Here is a 23,786-nt window from a genome sequence, read left to right as displayed (position 1 = left end):
GGTTCAATCCCTGATCCAGGAAGATCCCACATGCTGCGGAGCGGCAAAGCCCATGTGCCACAACTATTGAGCCCGTGCTCTGGAGCCCAGGGAACTGCAACTACTGAGCCCGCGCATCTAGAGCCTGTGCTCCGCAACAAGAGAAGCCACAGCAATGAGGAGCCAGCACAGCACAACAGTGTAGCCCCCCGTTAACCGCAACTAGAGAAAACTGTGCAAAGCAACAAAAACCCAGTGCAGCCAAAAAAAAAAAAAAAGGCAGAGCCTTGGGGAAACCGCTGAATCCAGAGAACAAGAAGGAGTAACGAGGGCCATATTTGCCCTCCCATGTAAACCAACAACAAGGAAACAGACAACATATATAAAACAGCAGTTCTTAAGATATTGCATGTTAGGCAGTGAAGGAGAGTGATCCCTCAGGGATGGGAAGTGAACAGAGTTTACCTCAGTTTCTAGCCTTCAGAGAAATTACAGGTGATGGAAAGGAAAGGGGAATCACAGGTGAGTCCAGCAGATTCCCTGAGATGAGGAGAAGGAGCTGTGAGTTCAGGGAGAACAAGATGGCTGGAATTCACAGGACAAAGTCGGGAGATAGACAAACAACAGAGAATCCCAGAGGTCTGCAAAGGGTCCTCCTTGAGAATTCAGTAGAGCTGGTCAGTGCATGCATGGAAGGAAACTACTCAGGGTTGAGGAAAGAACAAGCCACTGAAGCATCAGAAGGAACAATACTGAACACTCACAGAGGGCCAGGTGAATAGTGGCTGTTCACACCAGGCCAACTAGAAAACCTCCCAATTCAATTCAATCAGGAGAGTATTCAGAAAGGTCTTGCTTTGGTACTGGAGAGTAACTGTGTGTGTGTGTGTGTGTGCACGCGCACATGCACACCCACTCAGTCATGTCCAACTCTTTGAGACTCATGGATTGTAGCCCGCCTGGCTCCTCTGTCCATGGAACCCTCCAGGCAAGAACAGTGGTACCGGTTGCCATTTCCTCCTCTTGGGGATCTTCCCAAGCCAGGGATTGAACCCCCATCTCTTGCATCAGCAGGTGGGTTGTTTACCACTGTGCCACCTGGGAAGCCTATCTGAATCATTACCTCTTTCTCAACTGCAGTTCCAAATTTCTAACTACCTGCTAAATATCTCCCCTCATAAATGAATAAATTAATGGTTTTCCCTTCAATCATTTTTTATTCATAGTACCTCCTCATACCCAGTCACACTAATTCAAAACCTTGCATTCTTCTTGGACTTCTCCCTAAATCTTCCCTCCCTTTCCCATTTAAGTTCTCAGAGTCTTTGATAATTTTGTTGTTTTGCAGAAATGAAAAAACTGATCCTCAAATTCACATAGAATTGCAGGGGGGCCATATAGCCAAAGCAATACTGAACAAGGTCTCACACTTACTGATTTCAAATTTTGTCACAAAGCTATAATGATCAAAACAGCATGATCTCAGCATAAAGACAGTTTTACAGACCACTGGAATAGAATGGAGTTAATAAACTTGTACATCCATAGCCCACTAATTTTCATCAAGAGTGCCAAGATGATTCAATGGGAAAAGGATAGTCTCTTCATATGGTGCTTGGCCAATGGCTATTCACATGTAAAAGAATCAAACTGGACTCCTCCCTCACACGACATGCAAAAATTAACTGAAGATGGATCAGTGACTTAAAAGACTAAAAACTATTAAAACTTTTAGATGGAAACACAGGGGTGAATTTTCACAACACTGGATTTGACAATGGATTCTTAGATATGGCACCATAAACATGACCAATAAAAGAAAAAATAGGTAAATTAGACTTCAATTCTTAGATATGATGCCAAAAAGAGTTAAAACTTTTTGTGAATCAAAGGTCATTATCAGGAAATTAAAATGACAATCTAAAGAGTGAGAAAATACAACTACAAATCATATATCTGATAAGAGTCTAGTATCCAGGATAAAGAAGTTGTACAGCTCAACAAAAAGATAAATAACATAATTAAAAAGTCAGCAAACGGCCTGAATAGACATTTCTCCTAAGAAGATATATAAATGGCCAACAAGGACATAAAAAGATATTCAACATCACAGTTCAGTTCAGTCGCTCAGTCGTGTCCGACTCTTTTCGACTCCATGAATTGCAGCACGCTAGGCCTCCCTGTCCATCACCAACTCCCGGAGTTTACCCAAACTCATGTCCATTAAGTCGGTGATGCCATCCAGCCATCTCATCCTCTGTCATCCCCTCTCCTCCTGCCCCCAATTCCTCCCAGCATCAGGGTCTTTTCCAATGAGTCAACTCTTCGCATGAGGTGGCCAAAGCATTGGAGTTTCAGCTTCACCATCAGTCCTTCCAATCAACACCCAGGACTGATCTCCTTTAGGATGGACTGGTTGGATCTCATTGCAGTCCAAGGGACTCGCAAGAGTCTTCTCCAACACCACAGTTCAAAAGCATCAGTTCTTTGGCGCTCAGCTTTCTTCACAGTCCAACTCTCACATCCATACATGACCACTGGAAAAACCATAGCCTTGACGAGACGGACCTTTGTTGGCAAAGTAATGTCTCTGCTTTTGAATATGCTATCTAGGCTGGTCATAACTTTCCTTCCAAGGAGTAAGTATCTTTTAATTTCATGGCTGCAATCACCATCTGCAGTGATTTTGGAGCTCAATCACTAGTCATTAGAAAAATTCAAATCAGAACTACAAAGAGATACTACTTCACGTGCATTAGGGTAAAAATAAAAAACAATAATCAATAATCAACTTAGTAGAAACTGTTAGTGAGGATGTGGATAAACTGGAGCCCTCATACATTGTTGGTAGGAAAGTAAAATGGTACAGCTGCTGGGGAAAACAATTTGGCAGTTCTTAAAAAAGTTAAATATAGAATTACCATGTGACCCAGCAGTTTCACACCTAGATATATATCCCAAAGAACTGAAAACAGTTACCCAAATATTTATACATGTATGTTAATAGCATTATTCACAACAACCAAAAGATGGAAACAACCAAATGTCCATCCACATAGACAAACTGTGGTATATATACTCAATGGAATACTGCTGCTGCCGCTGCTAAGTCACTTCAGTCATGTCCGACTCTGTGCGACCCCATGGACTGCAGCCTACCAGGCTTCTCCGTCCATGGGATTCTCCAGGCAAGAACACTCGAGTACTAGTCAGTCACAAAAAGGAATGAAGCACTGATGCATGCTATAAGGTGGGTGAATGCAAAAACGTCATGCTAAGGGAAAGAAGTTAGACACAAGAATTTGCAGCCTGAATGAATCCACTTATATACAATATTCAGAATAGACAGGTCCAAAGGAAAAGAGAGCAGGCTGGTAATTGCTAGGGGCTGAGGGACTGGTCAATAACTCATTAATGCATATGGGGTTTAATTCCAGGGTGATGATAATGTTTGCAACTAGACAGAAGTAGTGGTTGCAAAACATTGTAAATAATCAAAGTATCTCTGAATTGTACACTTTAGAATGGTTAACTTTATGTTATATGGATTTCACTTTAATTTTAAAAAAAAACCTTAATGATGACTGAATGAGATCTTATCAGTTTAGCCTCCTAGATCCTCTATATTTTGATTATCATATGACCTTTACTTCCCCTTCATGCACTCCATGCTCTAAGCAAAACAAACCCTTTCCTTTATATGCAACACAGACTTCATTTCTCTCTATATATAAGTCCAACTGATTTTTCAAGGCATTATTCAAATACAAGCTCCTTCAAGATTTTTTTTTAATCTTTTAGTGGGGATGCTCTCTTTTCTGTAAGCTCCTATGAGCATTTTATCTGCACCTCTTGTTTTCTATCTCAGAGTATGTCTTTATATCTATATATCCTCTATTATCCAGGAGTTCTTAACAAGATTCATAAGTGATTCACCCTGTTATTCCCAGGATCCTTAGGACACTCTTACACAGAAAAGACACCTCAAGGTTATTAAAAGAAAAAGATGAATAGAAAATGAATTTCTGCATATGAATCCTCTCGGCTTTCATTACAAGATTAGAGACGTGTTTTCCTGGGAATATATTTGGCTCCAGAATGCCTAAAACACTTTGAAAATTACATGGGGTAATATTACAATATCCTGATGAAATGGTTATAAAAATATTTCTGAACACTAATATAAAATAACTAGAATTATTTGTATCCTTAATAATTTCTAATGCTAACAGTACAAGTCATAATAATAATTTCCATTAATACCAGTTCTATAGCACATATGTCCATCACTCTCCAAGCACTTTATATATATTGAGCAGCTATATAAAATTATCACCCCATTTTACAGGTGAAAAAAACACAAAGTCAAGTAACATGGCCAAATGTCACTTACCCAGTAACTAGTATGCTTGGGATTAGAACCCAGGTACTTTGTTTTTTAAAAATGTTTATTTATTTGGCTGTACTGGATCTTAGTTGTGGCATGCAGGATCTTTTTTCTTTTTTTACTTGCAGCACATGAGATCTTTAGTTGCAGCATATGAACTCTTAAATGTGGCATGTGGGATCTAGTTCCCTGACCAGGGATCGAACCCACACCCTCTGCACTGGGAGTGCACCAGGGAAGTCCCAGAGCCCAGGTACTTTGGTTCCAGAGTCCATGCTTTTATTTATTTATTTATTGGGTCACACCGCACTGCATGTGGGATCTTAGTTCCCTAACAGATCCAACCCGTGTCCTTTGTATTGGGAGCATGGAGTCTTAACCACTGGACTCCCCCAGAGTCCATACACTTAACTACTATGCCCTGTCACCTTTCTACAATAGGAGTTTTACTGTGCATAATAAAATGGCTTGGAAAGGTCAGTGAGTGTCCAATAAAACATTTCCTAATATTTCAGAGCAGGTTAATAGGAAACTTTCACTTTTTTTCAGACTTTGTATTTGAAATTTTGAGATGGTTGATAACTTTTAGAACTACACTTGATTTCACTACTGAAAGTCTCTTGAAAGTGAAAGTGTTAGCTGCTCATTTGTGTCCAACTCTTTGTGACACCACAGACTGTAGCCTGCCAGGCTCCTCTATCCATTGAATTCTCCAGGCAAGAGTACTAGAGTGGAGCCGGTAGCCATTCCCTTCTCCAGGGGATCTTCCCAACCCAGGGATCGAACCTGGATCTCCTGCATTGTAGGTGGATTCTTTACCATCTGAGCAATCAGGGAAGACTGAAAGCATTTTGACTGAGAAACAAATTTGACGCAAGAACACAATGTAACACACGATTAAAAATGTAACTGGATGAACTTATATAATAAAGGAACACAATAAAAGTATAAGTACACAATGGGACTGTAGACACTGAAATATAAAGGAGCCTGATAATTTGATAAAGACTTCTGACGATATAATTTTAAAGAGTGATTTTCTGTATCTCAAATTCCAATAAAATTCTTGTGTAAAACAGTGCTTATGTATCTTTTTGCTTAAATGCATGTTGGTTTACATAAACATTAATGTTATAGTAAAGGAATCTAACTCTATAAAAGAGAATTAGTAATCTATGATGTAATTACATTCATCTCATATAGCAGTGGACCAAAATAACAATTAGAAGTTGTTCATCTTAGAAAATAAAATCTTTGAATTCGACATCCAATTAAATCATTTTCTCAACTCTCTAAAGTCTTTTCTATTAATCTTGCATGCAGAAAGTCATCTTATTAATAATGTACTCTATAATTTTATTTGACACTGGAATTTGGAGTAGGCCTTTGGGTTTAAATTTGTCTGAAATGATTTATATGATATGGTCAGTAAGTTTTAATCCATGATTAATTACCCATGTTTCCTTTAAAATGCTGCCTAATTCAGATTCCATTAATGGACACAGAGATCACAAGGTCATTTTTATGCATTCTTTTGTATGTAAGGGGGGGGAATCATTTTCTACCTTATTTTCACAATTCAATAGATTATGTTATAAATAAGGAAAAGTTTTTTGCTTTTTTCCAGTTTGGGTCAGAGTTCAGCATTAACAACGTCATTCATATGAATTTACTTTCTAAGATTTTATTGTAGATTAATCTTTTACCTAATTAAAACACTTTCAAGTTCTCTTCCTTTGTAATTTGTCTCTATTCATACCAAATTTGCATCACAATAACATATCTTTTAAAAACAGAATAACACAAATATTAAAAAAGTGATGCTACATCCAAGTCATTTACAGAGAATGAGGGAAAAGGAAAGGAGACAAAGATGACTATTTCTGATTCTAATTCTTTAATCTGACATCATGAGTTATAAAACTAATTATTAATTTAGCTAATATCTGCATTAATTGAAGACTAACATTTTATTTGGCCAAGAGTATAATAAATACTCAACTTAATTTAGTAAGTATTGATTACCTAATACGCACATTGCTCTCCACTGGGTCCTATGTATAGTACATTAAGTGTATAAAATTTCAAAACCTTTCAATCCCACCATCTATTGTTGATAGAAGAAGAAACAAATGTTTTTAAATATAAAAGTTATAGAGTGATAAATAGAGTATTTTAAAATGGTGACCTTACTACAGTGAGGGGAGGAGTTCAAGTTTTATTTATTATATGTAACTGTATGTACAAAGTTGACAAAAATCAAGAAAGATATACATTCATTATATACAGATATTCAGGGAAATAAAACAGCAACTAAAAGCAGAGAAGATTAAATATGGTTCCTTCTCAAGATGAGAACTTCTCAAGAGACCTAGCTAGGCTGATTAGAGGAATTATTTCAAGTGACTTCAAAACAAAGTATATTTCTAGGAGGGTAAACCCTAAGGACAAAAGGAACTGAAAAAAAAAAAAAACAACTTAAAATCTTAAATTCGAGCAATCATATTGTTGGTGGGGTAAATAAAATAAGTAACTACCTTTGGGTCTTTAAGAATCAAGAATTTTGATGTGGGAGAAAAGAGGTCTAGGTGATTTAAAGTAAAAAACAAATCTAAAGTACTGAATTTCAGTTGGAAGTAACATTCTGTTTTGTATTTTATCTGTAAAATACACATATATATGTATTACTCAACTCTGGCAGAAAAGGTCTAAAATCAATGACCATTTCAGTGAAAGGAGCACCACCTGCATCTGGATAGTGGCCTCTAAATATTTACCATTACAATGAGTTAGGGCTTCCCTGGTGGTTCAGATGGTAAAGAATCTACCTGCAATTCGGGAGACCTGGGTTCAACCCCTGGGTAGGGAACATCCCCTGGAGAAGGGAATGGCTACCCACTCCAGAATACTTGCCTGGAGAATTCTACATTCTATGGGATCACAAGGAGTCAGACACGACTGAGCGACTAACACACACACACATAAAATGAGTTAAGGCTCCTTGCAGAACTGGCTGACCAGGAAGTGTACAGATGAGAATTCCAAGGACAGAGGAGCCTGGCGGGCTACAGTCTATGTACAGACAGCCTGGTCTTCCTTATTCCCTGGTATGATGTCAGTGATTGCTAGAGTTACATCAAAGCCCCAAGGGGTCACTGAAAGAGTTAACCAAAGATGGAAAATAGAGCCTAAGCAATAATAATGACAATGATGAACTGAAACACACTGAATGTTAAGTCTGGAAGTTTACAAAGATACTAAAAAATACAAAATAAACCTTAAGGATTACTTTTGAATGATGCTAAGGAACTAAATCATTTTTTTAAACTGGTAAATAAAGAACAAAAATCAAACCTTTGTTATGCCTTTCCAATACAAACTATACTCTAAGTTAACCAAAGAGCTGATGAGGGGATGTTTCTATTTATAGAATTTCAGCTAATGAATGGAGAACAGAATTAAAATACCATTTTGCAACCCCTAATGAGTTACCGTGGGACTTCCCAGGTGGCTCAGTGATAAAGATCCACCTGCCAATGCAGAAAAAAGATGCGGGTTTGATTCATGGGTGGGGAGGATCCCCTGGAGAAGGAAATGGAACCCACTCCACATTCTTGCCTGGAAAATCCCATGGACAGAGGAACCTGGCAGGCTACAGTCCATCGGGTCTCAAAAGAGGCAGACACGACTTGGAGGCTACAACCACAGCAATGAGTTAATGCATCAAGGCAGTGGGTGTTGACAGCTACTCACCTCATAAAAGGAAAACCAGCCAGACCTTTCAAGCTTTCTGATGGAAAAACAGACCAGCACTTATGAAGTGTTCTTGCCAAAAAACCTGAACCCAAATCTCACAAATTATTAGCTCTAACTTCCAATTTATAGGCAACAAAGGATCAGATGTGAATGGTATTTCAGGAATGCAATTAATAAAATTTAGTGGGAAATTCTACAGGACAAAGGATCTTCTTTCTTCATTATACAACTTGTGAAAGAAAAAAGAAAGGCAAAAAACAAAGATTAAAAGACCAAAAGGTGCATCAACTACCAATTCTAATGAATGCATATTATTCTAATATATACCTGTCTGGATTGGACTAAACAAACTGAAAAAATTATGAGGCAACTGATTAAGAATTCACTGTGTTTTTCCTTTTAGGTATGATGATGTTACTGTGTTACGATTTTTAAAAGAGTGTATAGTTTAGAGATAACACCGAAATATTTATGGTGAAATGACCTGATATCTCAGATTTGCTTCAAAATTACACATACGGGGGGAATGGGATAGTGATTAGCCGAAATAAGATTTAGTCATAAGTAGGGAGAAGGCAATGGCACCCCACTCCAGTACTCTTGCCTGGAGAATCCCAGGGATGGGGGAACCTGGTGGGCTGCCGTCTATGGGGTCACACAAAGTCGGACACGACTGAAGCGACTTAGCAGCAGCAGCAGCAGACAATGGTTGTAACTGGGCAACATGTTTATGGGAACTAACTATACAACTCAGACTAGTTTTGTATATGTTTGAAATTTTCTATAATAAAAAGGTTTTCCCTAAAACTGTATTTGCTTCAGAGGAATGCTGAGGTGAGAGACTTTTTCATTATAAGCTTCTTTTACAATTTTTTTTTATTTTTAGGTACATGCATATATTTCATTTCTAAGGAACCAGTCCTATTAATAATGTAAGAAATACCCATACATTAAGATTTTAGCCAGTCCATGATGATTTAGTTGTAACTGAATGGTATACAGCAGTTTTCCAAGTATAGTCTGTGGACCCCTGGAAGGTGCGAAGACTTTTTCAGGGGGTCTGTGAGCTCAAACTATTTTCATACTAACACTAAGGTGTTAGTATGTGCCTTTTTCACTGTGCTGCCATTTGCACTGATGGTGTAAAAGTAATATAACGGCGAGAATGATTGGTGCCCTGGCCTGAGTTAAGGCAGTCACACTGCTGTACTAGTATGCATTGCATTCTCTACTGTCACTCACTTGCAGTTTAAAAACAGAAAAAAAGCCAAGCTCTTTTAAGGATGTCCCTGACAGAACAGTAAAAATTATTAATTTTATTGAATCTCAACTTTTGAGTACCTTTCTCTGTGACAAAATAGGAAGTATGCATAAGGCAATCTGCTGTTCGATAAAGACGGTCTGGAGGGAAAGCCAATCCCTGAGTGGTTGTTGGAGTTCAAAAAGCTGAACTAGCTGCTTTTACATAAAACACCATATTTACTCAAAAGGACAACTGACAAACGACAATATTTGCCAAACTTGGGTACTTGGCAGACATTTTCTTGGAAATGAACAAAAAAAGTAAGCCTGTCACATCAAGGAAAAGAACTCAATGTATTTGTTGGCAATGATAAAGTTCAAGCCCTCAAGTGAAACTTAGAGTTTTGGAAAATTTGTTTCTGCCACCATGAGCCTGACTGCTTTTCTCCTCTGAAAGAGTCTTCTGATTCATTTGGTTGGTGATATTAACAAACATGATTTTTTTAACATGTTGTTAAAACAAAATGTTGACTCACTGGAAAAGACTCTGATGCTGGGAGGGATTGGGGGCAGGAGGAGAAGGGGATGACAGAGGATGGCTGGATGGCATCACCGACTCGACGGACATGTGTTTGAGTGAACTCCGGGAGTTGGTGATGGACAGGGAGGCCTGGTGTGCTGCAATTCATGGGGTTGCAAAGAGTCGGACACGACTGAGCGACTGAACTGAACTGAAAACAAAATGTGTCAACATTTGGAAGATCCGCATAGATCAGTGAGCCAGTATTTTTCCAAATGACTAACGCATGAAGTTACAAAACCAGGCAAGCATCAAGGATCTATTCAAAATGAAAGAGGCCTGCCATGGGTGGAATGGTGGCCCCCAAAAGGATCATGAGATAGATCCTCTGGACCATCCACGTGGACCCTGAATCCAAGGACACGTGTCCTTAAAAGAGATGAAAGAGACAACACTGAGACATATGGGGGAGAAGGCCCCGTGAAGACAGAGGTAGACAGCCACTGGATATAAGGAACCACTCAAGCCTTTGGAGGGAGTGTAGCCCCGCTCATACCTTGATTTCAGACTTCTGGCCTGAAAACTGTGAGAGAGTAAATTTCTGTTGTTTTAAGACACCTAGTTTGTATTAATTTGTTATAGCAGCCGTAGGAAAATAATACAATGACCATTGGACTTTTTTAAGGTGGTTTTAGTATTTTAAAATTTTTGTTGAATTCGTTACAATATTGCTTCTGGTCTTATGTTTTGGGTTTTTGGCCCTGAGGCATGTGGGATCTTACCTCCCCAACCAGGGATCAAACCGGCACCCTCTGCATTAGAAGATGAAGTCTTAACCACTGGACCACCAGGGAACTTGCCAATCCCCCCTTTTTTTTGACCATTGGACCTTAATGTAACTGAGTGCAAAAGTTTATTGATATGGATTCAGTATGCACACTACATCTAATCTTTAAGAAACTACCACTTGCCAAGTCTTGGTATGGCATCAAAGAAGAATCTCCGTATTTTTCAGATAAAGTTGCTAAAATATCCCTGCTTTTTCTCACTACACAGCTTTGTGAGGCCTGATTTTTACACACACTTCAATCAAAACAATATACTGTAATGGTTTGAACGAGGAAGCAGGTGTAAGTATCCAGCTGTCTCCTATCAAGTCAGACACTAAAAAGATCTGAAATATGTAAAGTTATGCTAATCTAATTTTTTAGGTGGGGGGGATTTATTTTTCATTAAAAATGTTTTATTTAATATGTAGTGGGAGTATATTTTTAAAGTATTTTTAATTTCTCAGTTTTAACTTATATAGTAGACATACCTAATAGATATATAATATATATAAAATACATAAATACTAACATAATATATATGTTATATATGTATATAACATAATAACATAATACATAAATACTCCTTGGGATCCTCAATAATTTTTAAGAGTGTAAGTGGTTCTGAGACTTTCCTGTGAAAAACCATTGTCAGGAAAAAACCATAATCAGGAAAAGAGGACAAACTAGGGGCCTGAATAGTCAGAGGTATCATGTACGTAAGATTTTGGCTATTTTGAACTATATATTGGATTCTCAGGGGCAGGAAAAGGCTGAGAAAGATGCTTTTGGCAAAAAGACCCTGTGAGCATGTAACATACCAAGAAGCAGGTCTACACACGGTAAGGTCAGGGGAGAAGGTGACATCAATAAACATGGAATTTTACATATCAAAATTAGTAGTATATCTTTTTTTTTAAACTGGAGGATAATTGCTTTACAATGTTGTATTGGTTTCTGCTGTACAACAACATGAATAAGCTGAAGTATACATATATCCCCTCCCTCTGCGACTTCCCTCCCCGCCACCCCGTAGGTCATCAGCACAGAGCACCGAGCTGAGCTCCCTGTGCTATACAGCAGCTTCCTACTAGCTATCTATTTCACAAATGGTCGTGTGTATATGTCAATGCTACTCTCTCAGTTTGTCCCATAGTATTATCTTTTTAAAAACTTGATTTCAGAACTCTTCATTTATCTTTGTGTAACTTGAAAAGCTGTTTGGTTTTGTGAATGTGGGTGACATGCTATTCTTCTCGTGCTTCTTGGGCTCCAAACAGATGGAGTAACCATGATGATGTGAAGTCGCTCAGTCATGTCTGACTCTTTGCGATCCCATGGACTGTAACCTACCAGGCTCCTCTGTCCATGGGATTTTCCAGGCAAGAGTACTGGAGTGGGTTGCCATTTCCTTCTCCAGGGGATCTTCCCAACCCAGGGATTGAACCGGGTCTCCCGCATTGCAGGCAGACGCTTTACTATCTGAGCCATCAGTGAAGCAGATGGAGTGAGTCCTGTTAAATACTGAAATGGCCAACCGCAGTTCTCCCCAGGTTGCCCTACATTCACTCCACCTGAAGCCTCGCAAACCTGCTTTTTGCCTATTAGTCAACTAGGGCCGCAATAACAAAGCGCCACAGATGGGGTGGCTTAAACAACAGGAATTTATTTTCTCACAATTCTGCAGGCTTGATGTGCAAAATCAAGGTGTCTGCAGGGTTAGTGGCTTCCAAGGCCACTCTCCTTGGCTTGTAGACAGATGTCTTCTCCCTGTGTCTCCACGTGGTCCTCCTCCTGGGTGTCTGTGTCCTGATTTCTTCTTTTAGAGACACCAGCCATAGTGGCTTAAGGCCCACCCTAATGGTCTCATGTAGCCTTAATTACGTCTTTAAATAGCCTCTCTTCAAATAAAGTTACATCATGAGGTACTGGGAGTTAGGTCTTCAGCATACGAATTGCAAAGAGGAGGGCACAATTCAGTGCACAAAACTTGGCTAACTCCTCCCACTAACCCTTTGGGAATCTGAATCAGACTTCCTTAGAGAAGCTGCCCTTGAACCTGGACTTAGGTTAGGACTTAGGGCCCTACCTAAGTGGATGCTGTTACATTCAACCAGTATCCACTACCTATCAGACCAGTCAATCCTAGAGGAAATCAACCCTGAATATTCATTGGAAGGACTGATGCTGAAGCCGAAGCTCCACTACTATGGCCGCCTGACGCAAGCAGCTTACTCATTGGAAAAGACTCCAATGCTGTGAAAGATTGAGGGCAGGAGGAGAAGCAGTAGACAGAGAATGAGATGATTAGATGGCACTGCCCCCAGTCTTACCTAAAACAGAGTGGCCACCAGACTTTATCTTCCTCAGCATCCCCATGGGAGCACCGGGGCTTTCTTCCCCCAGCCTTCCAGCAACATCCTCCTCTCTTTCTGGAAAAAGCTAGTTGTGTTTCTCTATAGACTGCATGCTACACACTTTCTCTGCCTGAATTGTTCTGCTCTCTCCTCCCCAAGCACAGCCCGTTTTTGTGTTAAGTGTTTGAATACAACATGGATTCAGGAAACCATCCTATGTGTTTTTCACATAGTTCCACATGGCATATAATACTTATGATTTCATAAAAATAATCACACACACACAAAAAATGATCAACGACCACTAAATGTCTTCTAAATAATAAGTTTCCAGAAATCATGACTCATGGAATTAAAAAAAAAATTATTGAAGTAATAAGAAAAGCAGTTCTCCTTTTTCATGCAATCCAAACAAGAATACAGGATGGTATTTTAGGAAACACATAATGATTTTTCTTTTTCTTTCAGGCTCTGAAAATATAGGTATAAAAATGACCTTAAAAAAAGAGTAAACAAGTAAATTCATTGAATATTTATTTTTAATTAAAGAACAAGTTTTTAAAAATATCTTAATAGTGGAGGCTTTTCCTCATCCTTTCTTAAGACTAAATACGAACAAACTCTTATCAAAAAAGAAAAAGATGCCTGTGAACTGCCTGCTATTCTTCTCTTCCAATGAGCTCTACCTACTTCTGTGCGGGCAGGATTGGATCTTGCTTCTTACTGCATCTCTGCTACTTACATAAACAGGTGGCTAGCCCCAGCAAGGGCAAACATTATGTCTTAAGTAAGGAGGCAGGGAGGAAGGAAAGAAATCTAGAAAGAAAGTGAATTTTATATTGTTGTAAAACAAGGACTTTTCAGAAGAGAGGGCATTATATCAGAAAAGCATAAAATTTCACTTGTAAAACATTCTCAAATATATACAGAGGAAAGCACTGGCGATAAACACTAATGGTGAAGTTGACAATTATGATAGCTATTATTGACTCATCTTTTCCTGAATTTGTATCATTTTCAGCATCACAGTGAAAAATTAATTCAGCCTCTTATATAGCCCATCTTACTTCCAGACAGTAGAAGATGCACTGGCAATCAAAACAGGCTGAATAAACAGAAAATTCCTCTTTTATCCCCAAATCAAGAAGTCTGAAGGCAATTTTTTCACTTTCCATATTCAGACATTTACACACACACACACCAAAAACTACTTCCAGGCAGTGGCAGATATTCAGTTATTCATGTGGCACACACCAGGACAGTCATTCTGTTTTGTATATATTCAAGTTAGCCATTATTATTATTACATTCTGATTTCTGAAATTGATTCTATCTTATTTTATTTATATATCTATATCTCTACAACTATGTATGTGCTAAGTCACTTCAGGCTCCTCTGTCCATTGAATTCTCCAGGCCAGAACACTGGAATAGGTTGCCATACCCTCCTTCAAGGGGATTCTCCCGACTCAGGGACTGAACCCATGTCTGTTACATCTCCCGCATTGGCAGGCAGTTCTTTACCACTAGCGCCATGTTGGATGGAAGTCCATACATGTATAATATAAACATATCTAAATAATCAGGAATTTCTCACTTCTTGATCTTTTTGAATAAATCAATTATCTCTAATTTCAAAAGCAAACAATTTTCCTAGAAAAACTGCTAAAATTGATATAAAATTATCAATTTGTATAATTTTGAAATAAATTATACAAATTTATTTGATTTGAAATACATGATCTCAATCTCAAATCCTCAAGTTCAAAGAAAAGCAAATGCATTTTTCATGAAATTCAAAGATTAAGTAATTTGCCTAGCAATTCAGCTTTGGCTCATGGGACACGTATAAGAAGTCAATGTTTAGGACTTCCCTGGCGGTCCAGGGGTTAAGACTTTGCCTTCCAATGCAGGGAGGGCAAATTTGATCCCTGCTCGGGAAGCAAAGATCCTACAGCCAAAAAAATAAATAAAACCAAAACATCAACCAGAAGCAATATTGTAACAAATTCAATAAAGTTGTTTTTAAAAAAAATCCATATCAAACAAATTCTTTAAAAAGTTAATGTTTGTACTAGCCAAAATCTAGCCATGACTCAAAAGTCCATCAAGGGAAGAACAGGTAACTGAATTGTGGAATATTATACAGAATTGAAAATTAATGAATATCTGTATACATCAACATGGGTGAATGTCACCAGTGTTACTTTGATTATATTAAAAGTAAGTATCAGGAGAAATTTTTTTTTTTAAACTTTACATAATTGTATTAGTTTTGCCAAATATCAAAATGAATCCGCCACAGGTATACATGTGTTCCCCATCCTGAACTCTCCTCCCTCCTCCCTCCCCATTCCATCCCTCTGGGTCGTCCCAGTGTACCAGCTCCAAGCATCCAGTATCGTGCATCGAACCTGGACTGGCGACTCGTTTCATACATGATATTTTACATGTTTCAATGCCATTCTCCCAAATCTTCCCACCCTGTCCCCCTCTCACAGAGTCCATAAGACTGTTCTATACATCAGTGTCTCTTTTGCTGTCTCATACACAGGGTTATTGTTACCATCTTTCTAAATTCCATATATATGCGTTAGTATACTGTATTGGTGTTTTTCTTTCTGGCTTACTTCACTCTGTATAATAGGCTCCAGTTTCATCCACCTCATTGGAACTGATTCAAATGTATTCTTTTGAATGGCTGAGTAATACTCCATTGTGTATATGTACCACAGCTTTCTTATCCATTCATCTGCTGATGGACATCTAGGTTGCTTCCATGTCCTGGCTATTATAAACAGTGCTGCGATGAACATTGGGGTACACGTGTCTCTTTCCCTTCTGGTTTCCTCAGTGTGTATGCCCAGCAGTGGGATTGCTGGATCATAAGGCAGTTCTATTTCCAGTTTTTTAAGGAATCTCCACACTGTTCTCCATAGTGGCTGTACTAGTTTGCATTCCCACCAACAGTGCAAGAGGGTTCCCTTTTCTCCACACCCTCTCCAGCATTTATTGCTTGTAGACTTTTGGATCGCAGCCATTCTGACTGGTGTGAAATGGTACCGCATAGTGGTTTTGATTTGCATTTCTCTGATAATGAGTGATGTTGAGCATCTTTTCATGTGTTTGTTAGCCATCTGTATGTCTTCTTTGGAGAAATGTCTATTTAGTTCTTTGGCCCATTTTTTGATTGGGTCATTTATTTTTCTGGAGTTGAGCTGTAGGAGTTGCTTGTATATTCTCGAGATTAGTTGTTTGTCAGTTGCTTCATTTGCTATTATCTTCTCCCATTCTGAAGGCTGTCTTTTCACCTTGCTAATAGTTTCCTTTGATGTGCAGAAGCTTTTAAGGTTAATTAGGTCCCATTTGTTTATTTTTGCTTTTATTTCCAATATTCTGGGAGGTGGGTCATAGAGGATCCTGCTGTGATGTATGTCGGAGAGTGTTTTGCCTATGTTCTCCTCTAGGAGTTTTATAGTTTCTGGTCTTACGTTTAGATCTTTAATCCATTTTGAGTTTATTTTTGTGTATGGTGTTAGAAAGTGTTCTAGTTTCATTCTTTTACAAGTGGTTGACCAGATTTCCCAGCACCACTTGTTAAAGAGATTGTCTTTAATCCATTGTATATTTTTGCCTCCTTTGTCAAAGATAAGGTGTCCATATGTGCGTGGATTTATCTCTGGGCTTTCTATTTTGTTCCCTTGATCTATATTTCTGTCTTTGTGCCAGTACCATACTGTCTTGATAACTGTGGCTTTGTAGTAGAGCCTGAAGTCAGGTAGGTTGATTCCTCTAGTTCCATTCTTCTTTCTCAAGATCGCTTTGGCTATTCGAGGTTTTTTGTATTTCCATACAAATTGTGAAATTATTTGTTCTAGCTCTGTGAAGAATGCTGTTGGTAGCTTGATAGGGATTGCATTGAATCTATAGATTGCTTTGGGTAGTATACTCATTTTCACTACATTGATTCTTCCAATCCATGAACATGGTATATTTCTCCATCTGTTAGTGTCCTCTTTGATTTCTTTCACCAGTGTTTTATAGTTTTCTATATATAGGTCTTTAGTTTCTTTAGGTAGATATATTCCTAAGTATTTTATTCTTTCCATTGCAATGGTGAATGGAATTGTTTCCTTAATTTCTCTTTCTGTTTTCTCATTATTAGTGTATAGGAATGCAAGGGATTTCTGGGTGTTGATTTTATATCCTGCAACTTTACTATAGTCATTGATTAGTTCTAGTAATTTTCTGGTGGCGTCTTTAGGGTTTTCTATGTAGAGGATCATGTCATCTGCAAACAGTGAGAGCTTTACTTCTTCTTTTCCAATTTGGATTCCTTTTATTTCTTTTTCTGCTCTGATTGCTGTGGCCAAAACTTCCAAAACTATGTTGAATAGTAATGGTGAAAGTGGGCACCCTTGTCTTGTTCCTGACTTTAGAGGAAATGCTTTCAATTTTTCACCATTGAGGATAATGTTTGCTGTGGGTTTGTCATATATAGCTTTTATTATGTTGAGGTATGTTCCTTCTATTCCTGCTTTCTGGAGAGTTTTGATCATAAATGGATGTTGAATTTTGTCAAAGGCTTTCTCTGCATCTATTGAGATAATCATATGGTTTTTATTTTTCAATTTGTTAATGTGGTGTATTACATTGATTGATTTGCGGATATTGAAGAATCCTTGCCTCCCTGGGATAAAGCCCACTTGGTCATGGTGTATGATCTTTTTAATGTGTTGTTGGATTCTGATTGCTAGAATTTTGTTAAGGATTTTTGCATCTATGTTCATCAGTGATATTGGCCTGTAGTTTTCTTTTTTTGTGGGATCTTTGTCAGGTTTTGGTATTAGGGTGATGGTGGCCTCATAGAATGAGTTTGGAAGTTTACCATCCTCTGCAATTTTCTGGAAGAGTTTGAGAGGGATAGGTGTTAGCTCTTCTCTAAATTTTTGGTAGAATTCAGCTGTGAAACCATCTGGACCTGGGCTTTTGTTTGCTGGAAGATTTTTGATTACAGTTTCAATTTCCGTGCTTGTGATGGGTCTGTTAAGATTTTCTATTTCTTCCTGATCAAGTTTTGGAAAGTTGTACTTTTCTAAGAATTTGTCCATTTCTTCCACGTTGTCCATTTTATTGGCATATAATTGTTGATAGTACTCTCTTATGATCCTTTGTATTTCTGTGTTGTCTGTTGTGATCTCTCCATTTTCATTTCTAATTTTATTGATTTGATTTTTCTCCCTTTGTTTCTTGATGAGTCTGGCTAATGGTTTGTCAATTTTATTTATCCTTTCAAAGAACCGGCTTTTGGTTTTGTTGATTTTTGCTATGATCTCTTTTGTTTCTTTTGCATTTATTTCTGCTCTAAGTTTTAAGATTTCTTTCCTTCTACTAACCCTGGGGTTCTTCATTGCTTCCTTTTCTAGTTGCTTTAGGTGTAGAGTTAGGTTATTTATTTGACTTTTTTCTTGTTTCTTGAGGTGTGCCTGTATTGCTATGAACTTTCCCCTTAGGACTGCTTTTACAGTGTCCCACAGGTTTTGGGTTGTTGTGTTTTCATTTTCATTCGTTTCTATGCAAATTTTGATTTCCTTTTTGATTTCTTCTGTGATTTGTTGGTTATTCAGCAGCGTGTTGTTCAGCCTCCATATGTTGGAATTTTTAATAGTTTTTCTCTTGTAATTGAGATCTAATCTTACTGCATTGTGGTCAGAAAAGATGCTTGGAATGATTTCTATGTTTTTGAATTTACCAAGGCTAGCTTTATGGCCCAGGATGTGATCTATCCTGGAGAAGGTTCCATGTGCGCTTGAGAAAAAGGTGCAATTCATTGTTTTGGGATGAAATGTCCTATAGATATCAATTAGGTCTAACTGGTCTATTGTATCGTTTAAAGTTTGTGTTTCCTTGTTAATTTTCTGTTTAGTTGATCTATCCATAGGTGTGAGTGGGGTATTAAAGTCTCCCACTATTATTGTGTTATTGTTAATTTCTCCTTTCATACTTGTTAGCATTTGTCTTACATACTGCGGTGCTCCCGTGTTGGATGCATATATATTTATAATTGTTATATCTTCTTCTTGGATTGATCCTTTGATCATTATGTAGTGACCATCTTTGTCTCTTTTCACAGTCTTTGTTTTAAAGTCTATTTTATCTGATATGAGTATTGCTACTCCTGCTTTCTTTTGGTCCCTATTTGCATGGAAAATCTTTTTCCACCCCTTCACTTTCAGTCTGTATGTGTCCCCTGTTTTGAGGTGGGTCTCTTGTAGACAACATATGTAGGGGAGTTGTTTTTGTATCCATTCAGCCAGTCTTTGTCTTTTGGTTGGGGCATTCAACCCATTTACGTTTAAGGTAATTACTGATAAGTATGATCCCGTTGCCATTTACTTTATTGTTTTGGGTTCAAATTTATACACCGTTTTTGTGTTTCCTGTCTAGAGAATATCCTTTAGTATTTGTTGGAGAGCTGGTTTGGTGGTGCAGAATTCTCTCAGCTTTTGCTTGTCTGAAAAGCTTTTGATTTCTCCTTCATACTTGAATGAGATCCTTGCTGGGTACAATAATCTGGGCTGTAGGTTATTTTCTTTCATCATTTTAAGTATGTCTTGCCATTCCCTCCTGGCTTGAAGAGTTTCTATTGAAAGATCAGCTGTTATCCTTATGGGTATTCCCTTGTGTGTTATTTGTTGTTTTTCCCTTGCTGCTTTTAATATTTGTTCTTTGTGTTTGATCTTTGTTAATTTGATTACTATGTGTCTTGGGGTGTTTTGCGTTGGGTTTATCCTGTTTGGGACTCTCTGGGTTTCTTGGACTTGGGTGATTATTTCCTTCCCCATTTTAGGGAAGTTTTCAACTATTATCTCCTCAAGTATTTTCTCATGGTCTTTCTTTTTGTCTTCTTCTTCTGGGACCCCTATGATTCGAATGTTGTAGCGTTTAATATTGTCCTGGAGGTCTCTGAGATTGTCCTCATTTCTTTTAATTCGTTTTTCTTTTATCCTCTCTGATTCATTTATTTCTACCATTCTATCTTCTAATTCACTAATCCTATCTTCTGCCTCTGTTATTCTACTATTTGTTGCCTCCAGAGTGTTTTTAATTTCATTTATTGCATTATTCATTATATATTGACTCTTTTTTATTTCTTCTAAGTCCTTGTTAAACCTTTCTTGCATCTTCTCAATCCTTGCCTCCAGGCTATTTATCGGTGATTCCATTTTAATTTCAAGATTTTGGATCAATTTCACTATCATTATTCGGAATTCTTTATCAGGTAGATTCCCTATCTCTTCCTCTTTTGTTTGGTTTGGTGGGCATTTATCCTGTTCCTTTATCTGCTGGCTATTCCTCTGTCTCTTCATCTTGTTTAAATTGCTGAGTTTGGGGTGTCCTTTCTGTATTCTGGCAGTTTGTGGAGTTCTCTTTATTGTGGCGTTTCCTCACTGTGTGTGGGTTTGTACAGGTGGCTTGTCACGGTTTCCTGGTTAGGGAAGCTTGTGTCGATGTTCTGGTGGATGGAGCTGTATTTCTTCTCTCTGGAGTGTAATGAAATGTCCAGTAATGTGTTATGAGATGTCTATGGTTTTGGGGTGACTTTGGGCAGCCTGTATCTTGAAACTCAGGGCTGTGTTCCTTTGTTGCTGGAGAATTTGCTTGGTATGTCTTGCCCTGGAACTTGTTGGCCCTTGTGTGGTGCTTGGTTTCAGTGTCGGTATGGAGGCGTTTGATGAGCTCCTCCTTTCGAAGAGTTGGGTTGCTTTTCTGGGTGCCTGATGTCCTCTGCTGGCATTCAGAAGTTGTTTTGTGGAATTTACTCGACGTTTAAATGCTCTTTTGATGAATTTGTGGGGGAGAAAGTGTTCTCCCCGTCCTACTCCTCCGCCATCTTGGCTCCTCCCCAAAAGTAAGTATCAGGAGAAATTATTCCATTTGTTAAAGTTTCAAAAATGAAAAAGTTCAACAATTTATTGTTTAGGGATAAACAAGAATTAGTTTTACAAAAAGTCAAGGGACAATACAAATACAAAGTTTTGTCATGGTTACTCGAGGGACAGAGGGAGGTAAACTGAATTGGGGAAGGGCAATGGGGAAACTGCTACTGCTACTGCTAAGTCACTTCAGTCGTGTCCGACTCTGTGCGACCCCATAGACGGCAGCCCACCAGGCTCCCCCGTCCCTGGGATTCTCCAGGCAAGAACACTGGAGTGGGTTGCCATTTCCTTCTCCAATGCATGAAAGTGAGAAGTGAAAGTGAAGTCGCTCAGTCGTGTCCGACCCTCAGCGACCTCATGGACTGCAACCTTCCAGGCTCCTCCATCCATGGGATTTTCCAGGCAGGAGTACTGGAGTGGGGTACCATTGCCTTCTCCAATGGGGAAACTAATGGATGGCTAATATTCTGTTTCTTGAACTGGGTGATAGATACATGAATATTTGTTTTGTTGTTATTCTCTATACTATGTATACATGCTACAGATTTCTTCTTAATATGTTTAAAAGTATGTTAAAGGAATGAACAATTTACAAAAATATTTTAAATAATTCAAATCTAAGTCCACTATATCCCTGGAATATTAAATCTTTTATTTTTTAAATAAAAAAGCATACAAGGAGACTGATAGTATAAGAAATGGTCTATAAAGTTGTGTATTATCTACCTTCAAAATTTAGAATAAGTCTTCCAAAAAAAAGAAACAACCGAAGTAGTAACTCTTCTATCAGATGAAACAAATAAAAGTTTACCCATTCAGTTATATGGTGACCAAAGGTAACTAATTTCATAAAGTGTATTATTCAGAATAACTTTCTGAACAATACAAAACAGATCCATCCCTTACTTCATATTTTCTTCACATTCTCTCATATAAGCATTCATACAATAGGGATATCTACTGAGAGTTTCACTGGAAATAATTAATAGCAAAGTCAGAAATCCCTAATGGCCAACTCTGACATGACAGGTTTCAAATTGATGAGTCTATCATCTCTGTAAAAGTAACCCAGACAAATTAATGACCATAGTATGTAGGCAGTTTTCACAATTAAAATTGATGACTGTGCTTCTTTTACTTGTCAGAGTAGAGAGTTTATTGATCTTAAAATCAGTGGTGTTACAGGAAAACGCAAGTCAGGGCAGGGCTGGACTGGTCCTATGGGTTGCAAGCCTGAGTAGGCATTACGTCAGGCCCAGAGGGATAGCGATGCTGGCGATTCCAACAACAGTCTGAACAAAGCATGCCCCACAGGCAGGATGAGCCCAGCATACTTACAGTACATTAACAGAAAAAGGAAGAATCTATCGAGGCTTGACATATTGATAAATTCTCCTTGGTAATCCCCCAAATCCTGAGTAGCCTCAGAAATAAATTATTCCCAAAATTTGGAGTTCCTCCAGCAACTCACTATTGTTTTTATAGGTTGCTAATTCAGCACAGACAGGATTGACTCTTTAGAAAGCTCTGAGCATAAATATTACTTTAGTGGCAGTGGGTTTTTTTAATTTACCAAAACTATCTCCAAATTAAATCTTCTATGAATTAGTAGAAGAAAGGATCTATATTATATAACTTCCTAGTGGTAGTTTTGAATCTGCAGAACATCCTGAGTAAGTAGGAGGACAGTAGGAGGAAAGGGTGCTTGCCAGATTCTTCACATACCTCAACAGAACCAGCTACCATTGTACTAAGGACTTCACATGCATTCTCTCATGGAATCCCTATGAGGAAACCTTATGAACTCCATTTTACAGATCCAGGAAATGAAATACTGACTTGTTCAGATTCACATAGCAATTGGCAGTGCTGGGGCTCAAGTTCAACACTTATGCTTGTGTTCTATCTACCATTTTTTGTTGTTGTTTGGTTGCTAAGTCATGTCTGACTGTTTTGCAGCCCCATGGACTATAGCCCACCTGGCTCCTCTGTCTATATTATGCTGTAAAACACACCGCATTACAACACAATATAGACAGAGGAGCCAGGCGGGCTACAGCAAAACACACCGCATAAACTGTGGAAAATGCTGAAAGAGATGGGAATACCAGACCTCCTGACCTGCCTCTTGAGAAACCTATATGCAGGTCAGGAAGCAACAGAACTGGACATGAAACAACAGACTGGTTCCAAATAGGAAAAGGAGTACGTCAAGGCTGTATATTGTCACCCTGCTTATTTAACTTATATGCAGAGTACATCATGAGAAACGCTGGGCTGGAAGAAGCACAAGCTGGAATCAAGACTGCCGGGAGAAATATCAGTAACCTCAGATATGCAGATGACACCACCCTTATGGCAGAAAGTGAAGAGGAACTAAAGAGCCTCTTGATGAAAGTGAAAGAGGAGAGTGAAAAAGTTGGCTTAAAGCTCAACATTCAGAAAACTAAGATCATGGCATCCAGTCCCATCACTTCATGGCAAATAGATGGGGAAACAGTGGAAACAGTGTCAGACTTTATTTTTCTGGGATCCAAAATCACTGCAGATGGTGACTGCAGCCATGAAATTAAAACATGCTTACTCCTTGGAAGGAAAGTTATGACCAACCTACATAGCATATTCAAAAGCAGAGACATTACTTTGCCAACAAAGGTCCGTCTAGTCAAGGCTATGGTTTTTCCTGTGGTCATGTATGGATGTGAGAGTTGGACTGTGAAGAAGGCTGAGTGCCGAAGAATTGATGCTTCTGAACTGTGGTGTTGGAGAAGACTCTTG

General features: G+C 38.4%; 1 protein-coding gene across 2 annotated transcripts in view; it reads right to left on the bottom strand.

Annotated features, from left to right (window-relative positions):
- Positions 1–23,786, bottom strand: part of SGK3 (serum/glucocorticoid regulated kinase family member 3) — a 120,582-nt gene that overhangs the window by 67,369 nt on the left and 29,427 nt on the right. Inside the window, exon 1 of one of the 2 annotated variants that reach the window (XM_055546150.1) lies at positions 13,045–13,259. The exons of the other annotated variant lie outside the window; for it this stretch is intronic. The gene's annotated coding sequence lies outside the window, so the exon portion shown is untranslated. Of the gene's footprint in view, positions 1–13,044; positions 13,260–23,786 lie in introns of those variants that run through there. 2 annotated transcript variants of the gene reach the window in all.

Source organism: Bubalus kerabau, chromosome 14 (genome assembly GCF_029407905.1).
Source record: "Bubalus kerabau isolate K-KA32 ecotype Philippines breed swamp buffalo chromosome 14, PCC_UOA_SB_1v2, whole genome shotgun sequence".
NCBI lineage: Eukaryota > Metazoa > Chordata > Mammalia > Artiodactyla > Bovidae > Bubalus > Bubalus kerabau.
The sequence above is the reverse complement of the archived record's forward strand: the minus strand, read 5'-3'. Positions and strand labels throughout refer to the sequence as shown.